We start from the raw sequence: 18,910 nt of genomic DNA, 5'->3' as shown, positions 1-18,910 counted from the left end.
AGTCACAAGCTTAAGTGACCCCAAATGTATACCATCTGTTGTGTTGGGTTGATGGTCATATCTATGCATGCTGTTGTAAGTAATCTGGAATGCTGTTGACTATTGCTAAGCCATATATGTGTTTAAACTGCAGCACCATAGGCTGTATGGGTTTGGAGGTCCCAGCAGAACCTCCTATCCCACTTCAGCTGGCCATGGCACCGGGCACCAGCCTTGGACCTCCACCTCTGTTGGCTCTGCACTGCCATCTGGTGGTATCACCACTGAGGATAGGGCTTGTCCCCCCCCCGGGAGCAGGTTCAAACAGGAACATGTCCGCTGTCATACAGTCTCAGACGTGGTGTGTAGGGGGCTCAATAATGGGTTTCAAGGCCAGATACGCCTGCTCAAGGGCAGAGTGTCACATTTACAGGGTGAGGCTACACCTCCTAAACAGCCCCCAGCACTGCAACCTTTGCAGCTGTTTTGGTGCAGTGGTGGCTGCCCATGGCTGGTGACCTCCATCCCACTGTTTCCATCTGGGGGCTCATGGGCTTGAGAATGCCGAACACCCCTCCCTGTATGAGGTGTATCCCCCCACATCTGTCATATACAGACCCTGTATGCTGTCTTGTCTGTCATCCGACTTTACCTGTCCTCCATGAACATACCTACTCTCCTTCCCCCACATCCCACTCTCACCCTATGGAAACAAAAGGCCAATCGGTTCCTAGAACAACATTTGCCCTATACATAGCTGTCCATTTCACACACATGTCCACTGGACAGATGTAACCCTTTTAATATGCAACACAACATAGTTCAGTTGTCTTCACCCCTGTCTCTCAGGTGCCCGATCCTAGTATGCACATGTCTCCTAAATGTTCCAGGTACACGTGATGCGGATGACCCCATTTTGCACGCAACAATACCAGTCCATCTATGGTTACCCCATTTACCTTTATCATGATGATGATGTTGCACACAGCACCTTGTGAGATTACTGTTCTCACATAATGATTGGGAAAGAACTGTTGTGTTAATGTAAATAACGTGCACAGAGTGATGTATATGGACAATGTGCAAATGTTTGCGTGTATGACTGACACATGTCTGTCTGAGGGAGTCTTGATATTACATAGGACGACACCACTACATAATACAGGCATTGCTGGTGTTTCCCTTTTCATTTCTTTGTAATGCTTTGTTGTCACATGGGAGGTTCCTGATATTTCTATCTATATATATATGTATGTATCTATATGCTGGACATAAACACTTACACATACATCTTCAAGATGGAATACATTTCCTATACTGTTGAATGACTACACTGGATGATATGTTTGTGATAATGTCTGTTGTCTGTATATCTGCCATGGCTTAGTGGTAAATCACAATAGCTGTGTGTGCAGGGTCCTGGTTTTGAGCCTTGCAGAGACCATTTATTTTCTTGCTGGGCAGAACAAGGCCATTGGATATGGTGTGATTTAAGGCACATTAAAGCAGTTGTGAGTGGGTGTGCATGGGTTTGTGCGGCGCTAAGCAATGCTAACCTCTGGTTGCAGTTTCTTACACTCAGTAGCCTCTACATTGCCTTACCAGTGTAATACTTGCATACTGGCGGCCAAACAGGCTTACACCTGTTTGTTCCTGCACTTGAAAATGCACTGCATTTGGTGTTTGCATCTGACACTCATGCCCTTGCGTAGGTGTGAGGACTACAATATTACCTTGTGATGCCTATTACATTGGATTACATGCCTACAGTATCAGGAATGGTCGCCCATTAGGCGACAGCATGCCGTTCGACTGTACGGAATTCGTGACCTGTCCAGAGTTTGATTCATATTATTGGTGTACTCCTCTTACACTCTGCACCCATCTGGCTAATACATGGGAACTGATACTCTTCAATACAAACAAGTAATTGGGTTTTGGAACCCACATCCTTCAGCCGAGTCATGCTACTGCATAGCTAATATTCTAGCATCTTTCTAAGGTTGTCAGTGGAATATGTGCTTTCTGTCCCTATCAGACCTCTCATACAATTGGGGAAATATACAAACTGAATCAGGGACATGGCATAACAACATCAGGGGCACATTTAAATTATTGGTGCTATTAACCTGACACATTGACAGACTCAGAGCATATGTATTCATACACATTTTCTGAGGTAAATGATGTTTATAACTCTTAATTGTTGTCATTATTTATTACATGTAATTCACCACCTTTCCTTCAAATGTCACTAGTTTTAGGCGGGATTAAGTGGGGCAGAGTTAGAAACCGAATCGAAATATGGGACGTCCCTGGAAATCGGGGACAGTTCAGAGGTATGGTCCCTATTTGTTCCCCCAATGGTTTATGTCCTGTCCAGTGGATGTGCTCTTAGGGATTGAAGAGGTATGAGCATCAGCTATGCCCATTTTGGAATATTACTTACATCCTCGGGGCGGTCCTAATACGACTGCACCAGCCAAAACCTGCAAGCCTAGGCCCATAATTGCATACCCATAGTTCCCCCACCTGCTACTCCTCTACAGCACTCATCCTTACTGTAGGTGCAGGTGGGGTATAAACACGCCACTACACAATGCCCACACTCCCTGTGTCGGGACACAAGTCGTACGTTGTGTCGACCCATGGGTTATCAGGCTTGCACATCCTACTGGTCTATGTAAATATACAGGCTGGTTTGATAAGTCATTACTGGGACTGCCTCCGATCATTAATTTTTGGTGTCCCGCAAGGGACATCAATGTCTATCTTTGAAGACTAGACTTGGCAGGTCTCTCCCACTGGTAGTATCCTGCCAGTGGTCTGGGAAGCAATGGTGAATTTACCTTTATTGTGTGTCTGTATGTCTCACCGGCCTAGCTGAGGAGGTGGGGGGGTTGATGCTACGTGTTACACATTTGTTTATTGGACCCCTCACCCCTATATGCACGGCCTGTGAACATATGTTACTCGTAACTGCTGTATCATATTTTAGTTATATACATGTGTATATTTACATATATATATATATATATATATATATATATATATATATTTACATTACTATATGCAGATATATATGTATATGTATGATACATGTATATTTATATTTTGCTGTCTATATATATATATATATATATATATATATATTTATATATATATATATATATATATATATATATATATATATATATATATATATATATATATATATATATATATATTTATATATATATATATATATATATATATATATATATTTTTTTTTTTTTCTTTTCCACAACATATGGGTCGATGGGTGTCTGCATACGTATATATTTATATGTGGGCATGTTTCTGTATTCTGTCTCCGTATGTATACATTTGTACTTACGGAGAGGGAGAGGCTTATCTCTATGTTGCTATGGGTGGATATACACACACACATACCTCTACATATATATGTCTACATCTGCTTATTCCATTCCTTGCCATATAGCTTATACTTTGCTGCAGTGGGACTCATAGTGGGTGTGGCTGCTCGTTGGGCAATGCCTCTGCCCATTGAACACATTCGCTTACATCCCTAGGGCTGTCCATATAGGCCCACATCAGCCAACACCTTGCCACCTAGACCCATAAGTAGCTACCCATAGTTCACCCACCCGCACCTCCTCAGCAGCACCCACCTTTACTCTGGGTCCTGGTCTGTTCTAGACACACCGCTACGTGCTGCCCACTCTCCACTTCACGGGACCTTGTATTCTGAGTATGTATACACCCCAGCCAGAATGGTCGGTCTATCACCTTCTTTTGGTCTTGGCAATTTTTGGGGTGTCCCGCAAGGGACGCTTCAGTCTGTGTTCCAAGATAAGAATTTACGGGTGCACTGTGTACCCCCCTGGTTGTATCCTGCCTGTGGTCTGGGGAGCAGTGGACTTTTACATTGTTTGTGTGTAAGTTTCCCGTGTCTGTCTGGGGGGGGGGGGTGGAAGGCCATTCTACGTGTTTCATGTTTTTTGCTTGGGTTCCTCACTTCCATTGGCATAGCCTGTGAATATATGTCATTCTTGTGTGCTGTTTCCTATCATAGCTGTATATCTGTGTATATCTACGCACACACACACACACACACACACACACACACACACACACACACACACACACACACACACACACACACACACATACACACATATATATATGTATATATCTGTAACTATATATATATATATATATATATATATATATATATATATATATATATATATTATATATCTATACATATATGTATATATGTATAGATATATGTATAGATATATACATATATGTATATATATATATTTATATATATATATGTATATATATATATATATATATATATATATATATATATATGTGTGTGTGTGTGTGTGTGTGTGTGTGTGTGTGTGTGTGTGTGTGTTTCTGTAAAGCAATACATAGCCCGCGCAAACGCATGCTTACTTGTGTTTATATATGCTTGACCTGCTTACTAGTGCCTTATTCATTATGACAGTTACACTTCACGCCAGTTAACTTTTAATTGATATTTTGCAGGTTATACAGCAGACAGATGTTGCAATATGTTCATGCATGGCTTACCGATGGTAAATGGTATGTGATACAGTGGAATTCGGTGCCGGAATGTCTGTTCATTAGGGGGTTGCTCTAACCAATACACTATTGCTGTGCTGCTTCATTTGCATATATAACCATATACCCATGGCTCCTGGTTCCCCAAACACACCCCCCAATGCCTCCCTAACACTGTTATCATCCATTCTTCAGTCGGATTCGCGGTGTATCCACACCACTACACATTGGCCACTCCCTACCCCTATAGACCCATCCCATCGGTTGACTCACTCCACGTATCCTCAGAACTCCTATACGTTTAGTCCACAAACATTGGTGACATGAGCGACCAAAAGAATACTAGTCACAATTTTTGGTTTGTCCCACATGGGAAATGCATGTATTTATGTCAAGATTAGACTCTATACTTCATTACATCCTTACTCCCATTAACATGACACTGCAATAAATTAATATGTATGACTATTTGGTAACACACACATTACACATGAGAGCCTAATTATGTACGTGTTCGGCGTATTTCTTTTACAAATAGACCTGTTTAGTAACTGGCATTGCCATAGCAGGCAGATCATATTAATGATTCCATGTGTGGGGAAGTCCTCACATTTGATTATTTTCAGCACAGCACTGACTTCGGATATTGTACACACTTCTGCGTTTTAGTAGTTTCGTCCCATTCCTCTTCTGCACAGCCTATTATTCCATCTACTGTCGAGGTTTGTAAGGGAATATTTATGTTATTTATGTCTGCAAATGGAATGAATGTGTTACAGAGAATGTACGTCTACATATTGATGTTTGCATGTGTGTATGCATATATACCTATAACGAACTCGCTGACCTCCACGGGGCAGTCCAATTAGAACCAGCCCATCCAACCCCGGCACGCCTGGCTCCATAATTTCATACCTATAGTTCCTCCACCCCACCCGTGTTCAAAATACACACATATCATCCATTGTACACTTGTTATCGCAGCCATGACACACCCCCACACATTGCCCGCTCCAGAGCATTAGGGGCCTTACACGTATGTTGTCCCAACCCATGTATTCTCAGGCTCTCCCACCATTTAGTCCTTGAACATACCTGCCCTTGCTTGTGTAATGGTCGGAAGGCCAAATGGTCTATCAATTTTTGAGTAGTCCCACTAGGGACTACCCTCTGTGTGTAAAGTAGACTTAGCAAATCAACAATGTTACTCCCACTGGTAATATCCTGCCTGTGGTGTGAGTAGCAGTGCTTTGCTCACTCCTGCCCAGCTGGATATGACATATGCTGACCGCGCTATATAATACTGGGGTTACTGTTGATTCCCTTCTCATTCCTTTTGTATGCTTTATTGTTACGTTGTTCTTTCTTCATATTCATATATATATATATATATATATATATATATATATATATATATATATATATATGTATAGCTCTCTCTCTCTCTCTCTATATATATATATATATATATATATCTATATATATATATATATATATATATAGCTCTCTCTCTCTCTATATATATATATATATATATATATATATATATATATATATATATATATATATATATTTATATATACATATAGCTATATATATATATATATATATATATATATATATATATATATATATATATATACATATATTATATATCTGTCTATACTTACATACATTTCCTATGCTGGGCACTGCTTAGACCTGTGCAAGTACACTCAGACTTGCTTACTGGTACTTATATGTGTTTACTGCTGCTTATTTGTGCTTACACCTCCTTAATAGTACCTTATTCATTATAACTGTGCCACTTTGCTTGAATTATATTTAAGTTAAATATCTCATGCGATACTCTTATGTCAGTTTTATGGCAAAACAACATATATTCCACATGGAAAATTATATGTGCTATTGTTGGGCTTGAACCATGAATGCCTGTTTGATAGGCAGATGCTCTAAACAATACACTATTGACACTTAACGTTGATTCCGTATGTTTTTCTCTATTTGAATGAATATGATGTGTAAGCTATGGTCGGCGGTGGGCAGTGACTTCCAGACATGCTGCGCTTTGTTTACACCTTCGATATTGCTGCAATTCGAATGTATAATAGGGACACGGGGACAGGGAATCTAATTGTGACAGTTCTAGGGACAGGGCTCTACATTCCACTATGTGCTTGTGTGTTTACTACTTAGATTTTCTTTCACTGTTCGTGGATACTCTTGTATGCTTAGCATACATTTTGGTATCCACGGACACTGACCTACTGACTTGCTATTAGGGACGGGCTTTACTAGTAGGCATAGTAGGTTTTGCAAGTGTCGGGGCATGTTTACGCCTCCGTAGAGCACTTGCACATACCCCCTGCACTCGCACACGTTTCCTGTGCACATCGAGGGTGCAGTGGCACGCTTTCATACATATTCATATGGCGCTGCTGCACTATCTGTAGTGAGGATGCTTGGCACAAGGCTAAAACCATCCTTGCACTGAGCTTCTTGAATCCCGGGGATAATCCCATGTGTAAACAGAGTAGAATGTTTTTATTTTCCATTCTGCAACAGGTACCTAAGGATCTTAGAGAGGGTAGTTGAACAAAAAGAAATAGTTTGGCAGTGACAGTTAAGAGCAGATAAGCCTCCTGGTTTAAATGATGCAATTACTCTAAAATGCCTTTGAAAAAAAACAAAAGGTTGAAAGGAAAATAAATTAGGCAGTGAAACGTATTTCAATACATTTGTTAAGATAGGTGTACTGGGCTTTTATGTGTTGTTTTATCAAGTATAGTTTCATTTTAATTCATTTAAAGGTAAATTTTACTGGTCAAGTTTTACTTGATTTACTTGAAGTGATTGTTATAAATGTCTTTATGTTAATGTGTATTTTGTTCTGAGGAAGTCCTTTTTGGACAAAAGTAGAGAAGAGAAATGTTTGACCGCTAATTCAGTTGTGGGTCTTTGCTATTATGAGTACTGCTGGATTTTACATACACAATAGTGCAGGTATTCATGTACCACTTTTTTTTTTTCTTATCACAGGTGATATGGGTGGTTGGTGTCTGTCCCCTACACAGCCTGATGTCAATGTCTCTTCAGACTCTGATGATGATGGTGGCCACAGTGAGGCACAGGTGAGTGTGTTGGGGTCTGAATCTGTCCCAGAGGTAGACACCCCTCTTCTGCCTCCATTGTCACCACATATAGTCAGTATGCCCACATATATTCTGTCCCTGGAGACCACAGATATTGAACAGTCAAGAGGGTGGAGACGTTGGACAGGAAAGTGTGGCAGCTATGGCTCCAGTGAATGTAGACACTGGCCATAGCCAGAAAGCTGGTGAGGTCCCACACAGGCAGATTGACAGGAGTGCTTGTAGGAGGCCTGCTGTCTGTGCACCACCTGTTGCAGGTGTCACATCACAGATCACTTGACGCATGTTTTGGGCCAACATGGAGGCACAGACTTGTTCTGAATGGAACACCAGACATATGCTTAGGATTATAGATGCAGCACAGTCTGACATTCGTGACTGCCTCCACCACATTGGGAACACCCTGGATCAGTTCACTGATGCAGTCAACAGAAGGTGGGCTGAGACAGTGTCTGTCTTGGACCACACATTGTCTGTGCTAGAACAAATGGTTGAAGTTGAGCATTGGAGTCATGGATGTAGGTCAGCAATCCCATCTGCTGAGAGTCCACATGGCCATGCACCATCATGTTCCCATAGTGGCAGTACATCCAGTGCTATAGATTGGACTGTGCTGTCCATACCACAATGTGGCAGGCCATAGGCTTGAGGTTCTGGGCATTCCCATGGGGGACATGGTCCTAGCAGACACCAGTCACCAGTAGCTACTAACAACACTTCTGACATTGGGCATGGAGGTGGTAGTGAAACTCCTGGCAGAGCCAGTTCCTGTGTTCAGGGCCAGAGATAGTGAACTGGCAACTCTACCATGTACAGTCCTAAGATGACCAACACACACACATGTAGGGCTAGCACTGAGCTTGACTGTGTATATGCATACACTCACAGACCATTGTTGAATGCAGGTCACCTACAGACACACATGGCACCTTTCCATAGTCCATCTTACCTGCTTCCCTTTATGACCCATACACATGCTGTTACCCTTTGGGTCAGCCTAGGTCTAATGCATCACCACACAGGACCCTGTGCCACATCCTGTCATCCTCACCATCAATGCAGGGAAATTAAGCTATGCGTCTGATGCACAGGGTGACTATATTAGTTAACATGTACTTGTGTAATGCAGTGTTGTCTTGTCATGCCACTTGTAGTGGTTAATAGATACTGTATGCTGTCATTTGTCATGAGTACAGCACATACTTTTGTATACCTTATGTTGTATGATGTAATGGCTGTATAGTTACACAATTACAGGTGTGTCATGCACCTGTTTCTGTTTCAGGATTCTGTTGTGATAACCTGTGGATACACAGTGACAATAAAGCAGCACAGAATGGTATATCAGCACATCAGAAATATATCTTCAGCAAGGTGCAGCATTATAAGTGCATGGTGCCCGAGATTCATATGTGTATAACAAAATAACAAGGACAATAGTGGCATTCAGGGTATTCATGCATCCCTAATCTGTGAACAGTTCTGCTACCCTTGATAAGCATCACCAGGGGTTTGTGAACTCACACATCTACAAGCTGTGGTGATGGAGATGACCCATCTACAAATATCCTGTGTCCAGTACAGACAGTTCCGTAACACCAATTATGATTGCTGTATTCGGTATTCCATTTTCTAACTTGCACATGCTGATGTGTGCTTCACATGCATGGTGGTGGGGGGGCAGTTTTATGTAAGGCATACTGTCTGTGTTACATACCTGTCTCTCCAGCATGTACTATGTATACCACAGTGATGTCGCAGGTGTCTAGAACAGGTGAGACATGTGTTAGTCCTGTCATGGATACGCGGGAAGTACACAATGGGATCCAACACCTCCTTGTATGGAGCTATACACATCCCCTCCAAAGCAATTAGGAGACAGACTACACATGTATGGTCTTGACACAGACTCCATAGGACATGTTATCTACACTGTGTATTGGTGTACCATGGAACCTGTGTGGGTGCTACAGTGGTACGATATGCCTGAGTAGTGACATAGCAAGGGTGCCATTGCACACAATGATAGGTGTAATGACTGCCACACTTAGTATAGCAGTGACCGTCTGAGATTTACATCCAAAACCTGTCAGTATAGGTTGTACAACAGTGAATGCATCCCCACTTCTTACCAACCAGTGAGGGTCAATGGCTACATTAATCTCTGTGTCCATAACTCTATGTGTAATAGCTCTACTGTATGTGGTGTGCAGAAACTACAATATTTTGCAGGGGTGGATGATTTCCCACAAGATAGTATTGTGCAGTCATTAGCAATTAGTTTTTGTCAGTGGCTCAGAGTACAACTGACTGTGTCTTAGGTCATCATGCATAAGTGTTGGTTCTGTGTGGGATTCTGTGACAGCTCCCAATATGCAATCACCTGCTAATGTTCTCAGTCAGAGGTCACTGACAGTGGCTGTGAGTGCAGACAGGGAATGGGTAGATGGAGTATGCCAATAATGGACGATGGTGAACTACACTGATGACTGGCATCATTGCAGCATATTCTCTCCATACATGACGTACATAGTTGCCAGCAAGGCCTGCTGGCCTAATATTGTCATACACCTTGTCAGGCCGTGGCTGGTGAAGTGAGACATATGTCCGACATCCATTGCATCATGTAAGAGTCAATGGTCTCCACTGTTTACAGTCGGTAGGCATGATCTGGCCTTGAGCAAAAGTAACAGTGCTTGGTCCAGTGTCAGTAGGTGTATGACAGTGTCAGTGGTCATATCCATGCTAACTCCCACCATGGCATTTCAGGTGACACAACTCAGAGATCTGGGGACACCATTTGGCACTACATGCTAGTTGTCTTTTGTGCAAGTAAGTATTGCAGGTGCTTCCAGCATGTTGCAAGAAGAGAAGCATGCAAGGTGTCTCTACAGAGTACAGACATGTTAGAGAAGTGTAATAAGTATGCACTGTGTTGCTTAGTCATGCTGCCCCTCTATTGCCCAAAGGATGGTCCAAGTCCTTACCTACAATGCCCTGCAGCAGTGTCATGACATCCTCACATGGGGAACCAATGTAGTGCATGATGTGTTTACTAATATGGGTGACCAGTGCAACTCCCCAATGTGAGGTCCTCCCTAGTGGAATCTGGCCATAGATCAGTCTCCTTAGAACTACCAGCACATACCCCTCCTTGAAGACAATACAGACATGTATGTCAAGACAGCCATTTATTAACTCCTGTGAGATGCTTATTATAGTGTGACTTCACCTCTTCACCTAACCCTTTAGATGGGACAGACAAGTATGCAGAGCTCTACACCCATGTATTATGTCAGCAGCATTTCAACTGCATGGACTCAGCTGTATGTGATAGGAGGTACACAAGCAAATAATGGCTCAGCAAATCTGACTAGTGGACAACTGCAATTAGCAAGCTGTACAATAACAGTTGGACAGTGCTGTGTGACAGTTGGGGCGAGGATGCTCCCTGATATGGAGGCAATACCTCCTCAAATAAAAGATGCACATAGTGTTGTTATGATGTTGTGTAGACATGGTAAGTAACAAAAGTAGCCATCCTCATAAAGCAGAACCACTGTGCACAGTGTAGTTACATGTGTAACCTCAAAGGACAGGCCCAGATTGTCGGTGACCTCATATGTCATGATGCCACAGATGATTGGTCTGTAGTCATACCTAACCTGTGCAGCCACACTGTTTGCATCACGTACACTCCCTTGTCTCCACCACATGTGACGCATGATGTTCCTACAACCTGTCCCATAATTTCTATATTTACAGAGCAGTTTGTAACTGGTCTCTCATTAGAAGATACATAGCATTTATTGTACATGCTAACATTTCAGGCTGCATCCCACATGTGATCTGACAAGAATGACTAACACCATTGGGACACCCTTACAATTATACCAAAACTACTGGCTGCACACCAGCTGAATGGCCAATGGCAACTGTTATACCCTTGCACAGAGGTGGTGCATCCACTCACCAACATAGCTATACACCTCTTTGTCTGATTATCCATATCTGTATGCCTGTAGGGGTAATCATTATGGAGCTGATCAGCACACATATATGTGTTCTACACACAATTGACTGTGCACAGTTTGGATGTGTAACAGTGGGAGCATGACTGTTACACGTGGTGGACATTTCTGAGGCAGTTACCATGGACCTGGGTGAGGGTACATTAGGGCATACAACCCTCTAGACTGAGCCAAGCCATCTAACTATATCCACCATTCAGGCAGCATTTACAAAGCACCCACTTCGGCTTCTATGATACTGTCATTGTAGGGGTCACTAAGTGACCCATTGCTGGCACACATATGCAACATAGGGACAACATGGTTAATAGATACTGTATGCTGTCATTTGTCATGAGTACAGCACATACTTTTGTATACCTTATGTTGTATGATGTAATGGCTGTATAGTTACACAATGACAGGTGTGTCATGCACCTGTTTCTGTTTCAGGATTCTGTTGTGATAACCTGTGGATACACAGTGACAATAAAGCAGCACAGAATGGTATATCAGCACATCAGAAATATATCTTCAGCAAGGTGCAGCATTATAAGTGCATGGTGCCTGAGATTCATATGTGTATAACAAAATAACAAGGACAATAGTGGCATTCAGGGTATTCATGCATCCCTAATCTGTGAACAGTTCTGCTACCCTTGATAAGCATCACCAGGGGTTTGTGAACTCACACATCTACAAGCTGTGGTGATGGAGATGACCTATCTACAAATATCCTGTGTCCAGTACAGACAGTTCCGTAACACCAATTATGATTGCTGTATTCGGTATTCCATTTTCTAACTTGCACATGCTGATGTGTGCTTCACATGCATGGTGGTGGGGTGGCAGTTTTATGTAAGGCATACTGTCTGTGTTACATACCTGTCTCTCCAGCATGTACTATGTATACCACAGTGATGTCGCAGGTGTCTAGAACAGGTGAGACATGTGTTAGTCCTGTCATGGATACGCGGGAAGTACACAATGGGATCCAACACCTCCTTGTATGGAGCTATACACATCCCCTCCAAAGCAATTAGGAGACAGACTACACATGTATGGTCTTGACACAGACTCCATAGGACATGTTATCTACACTGTGTATTGGTGTACCATGGAACCTGTGTGGGTGCTACAGTGGTACGATATGCCTGAGTAGTGACATAGCAAGGGTGCCATTGCACACAATGATAGGTGTAATGACTGCCACACTTAGTATAGCAGTGACCGTCTGAGATTTACATCCAAAACCTGTCAGTATAGGTTGTACAACAGTGAATGCATCCCCACTTCTTACCAACCAGTGAGGGTCAATGGCTACATTAATCTCTGTGTCCATAACTCTATGTGTAATAGCTCTAATGTATGTGGTGTGCAGAAACTACAATATTTTGCAGGGGTGGATGATTTCCCACAGGATAGTATTGTGCAGTCATTAGCAATTAGTTTTTGTCAGTGGCTCAGAGTACAACTGACTGTGTCTTAGGTCATCATGCATAAGTGTTGGTTCTGTGTGGGATTCTGTGACAGCTCCCAATATGCAATCACCTGCTAATGTTCTCAGTCAGAGGTCACTGACAGTGGCTGTGAGTGCAGACAGGGAATGGGTAGATGGAGTATGCCAATAATGGACGATGGTGAACTGCACTGATGACTGGCATCATTGCAGCATATTCTCTCCATACATGACGTACATAGTTGCCAGCAAGGCCTGCTGGCCTAATATTGTCATACACCTTGTCAGGCCATGGCTGGTGAAGTGAGACATATGTCCGACATCCATTGCATCATGTAAGAGTCAATGGTCTCCACTGTTTACAGTCGGTAGGCATGATCTGGCCTTGAGCAAAAGTAACAGTGCTTGGTCCAGTGTCAGTAGGTGTATGACAGTGTCAGTGGTCATATCCATGCTAACTTCCACCATGGCATTTCAGGTGACACAACTCAGAGATCTGGGGACACCATTTGGCACTACATGCTAGTTGTCTTTTGTGCAAGTAAGTATTGCAGGTGCTTCCAGCATGTTGCAAGAAGAGAAGCATGCAAGGTGTCTCTACAGAGTACAGACATGTTAGAGAAGTGTAATAAGTATGCACTGTGTTGCTTAGTCATGCTGCCCTCTATTGCCCAAAGGATGGTCCAAGTCCTTACCTACAATGCCCTGCAGCAGTGTCATGACATCCTCACATGGGGAACCAATGTAGTGCATGATGTGTTTACTAATATGGGTGACCAGTGCAACTCCCCAATGTGAGGTCCTCCCTAGTGGAATCTGGCCATAGATCAGTCTCCTTAGAACTACCAGCACATACCCCTCCTTGAAGACAATACAGACATGTATGTCAAGACAGCCATTTATTAACTCCTGTGAGATGCTTATTATAGTGTGACTTCACCTCTTCACCTAACCCTTTAGATGGGACAGACAAGTATGCAGAGCTCTACACCCATGTATTATGTCAGCAGCATTTCAACTGCATGGACTCAGCTGTATGTGATAGGAGGTACACAAACAAATAATGGCTCAGCAAATCTGACTAGTGGACAACTGCAATTAGCAGGCTGTACAATAACAGTTGGACAGTGCTGTGTGACAGTTGGGGCGAGGATGCTCCCTGATATGGAGGCAATACCTCCTCAAATAAAAGATGCACATAGTGTTGTTATGATGTTGTGTAGACATGGTAAGTAACAAAAGTAGCCATCCTCATAAAGCAGAACCACTGTGCACAGTGTAGTTACATGTGTAACCTCAAAGGACAGGCCCAGATTGTCGGTGACTTCATATGTCATGATGCCACAGATGATTGGTCTGTAGTCATACCTAACCTGTGCAGCCACACTGTTTGCATCACCTACACTCCCTTGTCTCCACCACATGTGACGCATGATGTTCCTACAACCTGTCCCATAATTTCCATATTTACAGAGCAGTTTGTAACTGGTCTCTCATTAGAAGATACATAGCATTTATTGTACATGCTAACATTTCAGGCTGCATCCCACATGTGATCTGACAAGAATGACTAACACCATTGGGACACCCTTACAATTATACCAAAACTACTGGCTGCACACCAGCTGAATGGCCAATGGCAACTGTTATACCCTTGCACAGAGGTGGTGCATCCACTCACCAACATAGCTATACACCTCTTTGTCTGATTATCCATATCTGTATGCCTGTAGGGGTAATCATTATGGAGCTGATCAGCACACATATATGTGTTCTACACACAATTGACTGTGCACAGTTTGGATGTGTAACAGTGGGAGCATGACTGTTACACGTGGTGGACATTTCTGAGGCAGTTACCATGGACCTGGGTGAGGGTACATTAGGGCATACAACCCTCTAGACTGAGCCAAGCCATCTAACTATATCCACCGTTCAGGCAGCATTTACAAAGCACCCACTTCGGCATCTATGATACTGTCATTGTAGGGGTCACTAAGTGACCCATTGCTGGCACACATATGCAACATAGGGACATCCACCTCTAATAGCTGATATGTAAGCAGCAGTGTTCAACAGGGGACAGTCCTGGGTCCTCTACTGCTTGGAATCCATTCAACCACAATGCACATGTCTATTGACTGAGTGGCTAACAATGTTGGCTGATGACTGCAAATTTAGAGCACTCAGACTCTCTGTGCTATATCACTATCCTGCAAGTGGGTATTGTGAATACATGCCTGTTGACATATTAATGGCCATAAACCTCATGCAAATATGTATGTAGTATCATTTCCATCAGTTAGTCCTACGTAACTGGTAAGTAGCACATCAGTCTCAACATGTGATGTACATACTCGGGGGTGAATGAACTGTTCACGCAGACCTGGCCACACAGGTTTACACCTAATGTGCCTCAGATCACCATGTCTCTACAGTGGTATGGCAGGAATCATATGACATAGCTGAGGCCACAGTTACCTGTAAGTGACATACTCATAACCTCCAAGTACTCTTCCCTCAGCATACCAATATCTGGTGCAATGGCCATTTGGTGATTTACCTTTCCAATCAGTACTGGCAACTACACCCAACAGTATGGTCCCTCACAAGGACACTTCACGTCTTCAGTATGTGTTCAATGGGTATCATTTACAATGAGTGTCATTGTCACCTGTGGCATATATAAACTACTCAGAAGTGATCTGTGCCTTGCATACAAGGGAATGTGTGACCCTGCTTGATTGCATATGCTATCTGTAGATAGAAGTAGATGGATAACTCACTGTAAGGACATTAACCTCATATGTGATGTTAATACTACATGTGTGTGGGAGAGATTTAACTAGCAGACTTGCACACACCCTTGAAACAGAACCCTGCCTAATGGCACACAGAGCACCTCAGTGCACCTCACCACATGCCATCTGTATGATTGGTGGACGGTCATTATCTCAACACATGTCATCTACCTGTGTCCCTCTTGGATTGGGCAATATGTGCTGATCCTGTAATTATAGGTATAAAGATGGCTATGATTGTGAGGGTTATATGGCCATTATGTTAGTGAAGTTCAAACATCCTATGGTTCCATATCATGATGTGAAATGCTCTAACAGGCTCACACACAAACATTGCTACATTGAGGCTAGCACCACTTCCAATCACTGCCTTCAGGACATGCCAAGGCATATATGTTGTACAGGTTGACTGTATGTAGGTGAGAACCCTATCCTATGTAATGGTACACACTACAGATCACAGTACATGATGCCTGAGACACACCTCATGTCTGCTAGTACTATCAGTTCAGGACATATTATGCTTGAAGACATCAGCAGGCCTTCTTGTGGTCAGTCCATTAGGGGGCCATATCACGTGCTACAAACAAAATACTGCAAAACCCCACCTATTTCTAAGTTACCAAGGTGATTATATCTATGTCATTTGGACATACACATGCACCAAGTAGCCTGCAGTGAAATTAGAACCTCTACCTCTTGAGGTCTTATACACTACAGATCACAGTAATTATCACACATGCCACAGCTTAAGTCTGATACTATACTGTCAGATGGCAGTCTTAAGGTGGATGACATCATCAAGCCTTGTAGAAGAGGGCAGTTTGGAGGGCAGCAGCAAGTTACAGGCCAAAAAGTTCCTAACCATTGGAGGTGGATAGCATGTCAGTTGTTCTGCAGGGCGATACACACACACACACACACACACACACACACACACACACACACACACACACACACACACACACGCACATACATACACACACACACACACACACACACACACAAACACACACACACATGCACACACGCACACATGCAATAAGTAGCTTGCAGTGAGATTAGAAGCCCTACTTATCAAGATCTTGCACATTATAGGTCACAGTATTTATCATGCACGCCACAGCTTAAGTCTAATATTGCACTGTCAGCTGGTAGTCTTAATGTGGATGACATCATCAGGTCTTGTAGAAGAAGGCAGTTTGGAGACCAGCAGCAAGTTACAGGGCCAAAATGTTCATAACCATTGTAGGTGATAGCCCATGAGGGCATGTCAAATGTTCTGCAGGGGGATGCACACACAGACATGGATCAGATAGCCTGCAGTGATATTAGAACTCCTATCTATCTAGTCTTACACATTATAGGTCACAGTATTTATCACACATGCCACAGCTTTAGTCTGATACTACATTGTCAACTGGTGGTCTTAAGGTGGATGACATCATCAGTCTTTGTAGAAGAAGGCAATTTGGAGGCCAGCAGCAAGTTACAAGGCCAAAAATTTTATAAACAACATACCAATATTAGAAAACATACTTGCCTGGACTTCCCAAAATATAGATAATGAAACCATCATTCTAGGTGATGTAAATATCAATTGGCTAGATAAAGGCCACAACAACCCCTCAAAAAACATAAATCTTTACAACTTCTCTTAACTAATTGAAGACATCACTAGACCTCACAAAAATTACAACTGGGGCTCCAGAATAGACTGGATATTAGTGTTCCACCCTTTCAGTGTCATCAGTGCAGGCATACTACCTAATACCATTAGTGACCACCACCCAGCATATATCATATGCAAAACTACTCCAACCACAGACCAACACCAATACAAATCTACCAGATATTTTACTGAGTTCCAATCATCCATATTTAATGAAACCTTAGCTAAAGTAAACTGGAAACCCCTCAAATCCCTACCACTTCATGAGGTTGTTGAATTCTTTAACTCAACATTTCTAGACATCCTAAATAGGCAAGCACCCACCCACCAAAAATGAATAAAACATAACCATGCATGCTGGCTCTCAAAATCCACCAAAGAAGTAATGTCCACAAGGGCTAAAATTTGGAAATCATGGCAGAAAAACAAAGACTCCTCAACTCTACTACATTACAAGCAACTCCTAACCAGGCAAAATGTCTAATAACCACTAATAAAAAAGTCCACTACTTCCACCTACAAGGCCAACATAAAAATAATCCCTAACAATTTTGGTCTTCCATCAGCCAACTATTACACCCAGGCTCTTAAAGCAATCCATCCCCTGACCCACAAAAAAGTCCCACTGAACTTGCTACCCTCTTCAATTCCTACTTCATTACACCATAGCTAATCTAATCACCACCTTTCCTACAGTTAACAGCACCACCACCAAGACAGCTGATGACCAAATCATCCCAGAAAACAAGTCTACCCTTAACCCTAACTTAAAATTCTCTCCCATACCCTCCAGCACAATAAAATTTCTTTTACTTAAGCTAAAACCCTGTACTCTGACCCCTGACAATCTACCCCCCACACACACACTTCATGCAGCTAGCAGCAAACTCTATAGCTTATCCCATCAACATACTCATTAACAGGTCAATTAAAGAATTCCTTGTCCCAGACATCTGGAAAAAAAGTATTCATTCTTCCCTTACACAAAGGTGGCACCAACACAGACACCACAAACTTTTGACCCATAGCAATTCTCTCACCCCTTTCTAAAATACTGGAAAAATGCATCCATGCCCAACTCCTCAACCACCTGCATGAAAATCAAATTTTATCACCTACTCAGCATGGTTTCAGACCAGGACACAGCACCACTACTGCCCTCCGATCCTTCCTTGATGCAGTTAACTGGGCATGGGATTCTGGTAAAATAATTGTTTCACTTTTCCTTGACCTCTCCAAAG

The sequence above is a fragment of the Protopterus annectens genome, chromosome 1.part2 (assembly GCF_019279795.1).
Source record: "Protopterus annectens isolate FY-2018-M chromosome 1.part2, PAN1.0, whole genome shotgun sequence".
NCBI lineage: Eukaryota > Metazoa > Chordata > Ceratodontiformes > Protopteridae > Protopterus > Protopterus annectens.
Note: the sequence above shows the minus strand (reverse complement) of the source record.